Source organism: Convolutriloba macropyga, unplaced genomic scaffold (genome assembly GCF_964194025.1).
Source record: "Convolutriloba macropyga unplaced genomic scaffold, txConMacr16.3 SCAFFOLD_1108, whole genome shotgun sequence".
Classification (NCBI taxonomy): domain Eukaryota; kingdom Metazoa; phylum Xenacoelomorpha; order Acoela; family Convolutidae; genus Convolutriloba; species Convolutriloba macropyga.
The window spans coordinates 1-2,459 of record NW_027451001.1 but is presented as its reverse complement, the minus strand read 5'-3'; positions in this window follow the sequence as shown (position 1 = coordinate 2,459).

Sequence of the window (2,459 nt, the reverse complement as noted above, 5' to 3'; positions counted from 1 at the left end):
GTTAGTATCTCTACTTCAAGTTTTTGAGTCTCATTCTGATCAAGTTCGATCATGTTGCATATAATATTGCAAGATTAATGGTTGTCGTGCAAGATTACTGCAGGAAAAGTTTGGAAGACAAGTTTTGGAAGAAAATCTGGAAAAATGATCTAACAACTTGCCAGATTCTGTCAGGATCATGTAAGATCTTGCATAATAACCATTTGATGTCGCCTGGAGTTCAGTGCAAAAGAATGGTATGGTTCAAAAGTATTTTATCAGGAAATATCTCATTGGGAAGGAAAAGATTATCTGAATCTTAGTGAGTTTTAGAGAAAAAACTGGTTTTCTTTTGTATGATTTATAACACTGTGCAGCATGCACTTATCAACACATGGGTTTTTTGAATTTACATGTTTCAGATTTTTTTTTGAAAAAAAACGTTGAAAATAAAACAAATAACATTTTTATTCCCAAGTATTTGTAACCATTAATTTATTGTAACATGACTGCCCAAGAGTGTACAGACAGCAACAAAAATGTATTAGATTCATGTGACCAATTGCTATAAATTATTTTTGTTTGCTTTTTTGACCAAGAGCCAACAAAAGTAAAGATATAAGACCTAATCAAGATTTTTTTAAAACTAATTTTTCGCCAACTGATGGTACCAAAAAGACGAATCGTTGCTGTAATTTTGAAGATGTTGAAAACGATGGATTTTTAATTTGAGGCAAAATTTATATGGTTCTAGGGATTTTAGCTGAACAGGTAAATTATTCCAGTCCTCAAGAATTTTTTTTGGCAATTGAGCCTTTGAGTCTTCGAATGGTAATTTCAGAGAGATTGAGAAAGTTTCATAGATAGAAGAGAATATTTAGTTTTAAGTTCTTGCAATGATTACTTCATTTTTCGACTATTACTGGCCCAAATATTCCAATTTATTTGTTTTTCCAGAGTTAGAATCAACACTGTGCCTATTGAGTGATCTAATAGTGCAGAATAATGTCAATTCATTCTTACGAGAGCACTAAGAACTTTTTTATTAGTACTATTGGGACGCATTTTCGAAGTGCATATATGGTTTTTATCCCTCAAGCCATTTGTAAAGGAGCTTTTTTTAAATATTCTTGGAAATCTATGTTTTTATCTGGATGATTAACTCCTTCGAATTTGACAAAACTTGGCTCTTGAGGACCAGTAACAATTAAACTAGTTTTTTTTTGCTTTTCTTTGTTGCTTAAAATTGATAATTTCTGTTTTTGAGCCATATAATTGTAACATCATTCTGAAAAGATGATTTTAGAGCAGCCGAAGGTTTTGCTCAAAGTCTATATTACTTATTTCTTTTTTGTTGATGTTGAAAATAACATCTTGCCATCCGCATTCTGGACTAGTTCACATGTTTTTTCAAAGAGTTGTCCAATCCATATATGAACAAATTAAAAGCATCTCGGGAAACTCCTCTATTTAATACAGTTTAGTTGATCTCAGTGTTGTTTACAAGGACACTTTGTCTTCTTAGCGGAACGAAATTATCGATAAATAATGTTTTTCGTCAAATCCAACAAAATTTGGTTTTTCTAACAATCAGATACGGTCAATAGAATCCAAAATTTTTGACAAATTCATACAAACAGCTGAAAAAATATGTTTTCATTTCGATTTCTTAAAAATCAAAGGTTTATACTAACACATCAGTTGTTGATTGCGTTTTCCTTAAAAAACGCGTTCTAGTCTGGAACCCATATTTTTCCAGAAATTCATAAGATTTTTCTTTTACTAAACTGTCAATGTCCTTATCCAGTTCCTCTGGTTCTTTTTTCTTGCCAAATGGAGAAGCGTGATTAGCTTTGAGCGTTTCTGGAAAAATTGACCTACAGAAACTCTCGTTAATTTTGAAACAGAGATGCTTGCTAAGAGGAATATTTCTCGCGATAAAGAATAAGTCTTGGCCATTGGGGTTCCTGGATGTCTAATTCATTAATGCCTCGGATGCATTCTTGGTCCGTGATGAATCAAACATTTGTTTTCTTTGGAGATTTTTTCTGTGACGTAAAGGATTCAGTAAATTTTCACTAATTAATTTGTTGAAATTACCAAGTTGTGAGAAACGGTCATCTAACAAGTTGGCAATTTTTTTGCTTGATTATATTTTTCTCTTTGTTTTGGCTGAGATACCGATTTCATTAACAGGATTTCAACGTTCTCTGCAGTTCTTCGATGAGGAGAGTAAAAAAAATTCCAAAACTCGTTAACATCCCTGTTCAAGGAATGAACGCATTTTTTTGTTGTAGTTTTTGAAGGCTTGATATTCTATTTCTTTCGGAAGGGATATGCTTTGTTTTCTAGGTCTTTAGTTTTAGTTTTCAAAAAATTTCCTGATCTTGTAAAGTGTGATATATCGTTCATTTTGAATTTTTTTTCTTATCTCGTTGCGTGTAATTTCTAGGTGTACCAGAATCAATCTCTGTTCTCAC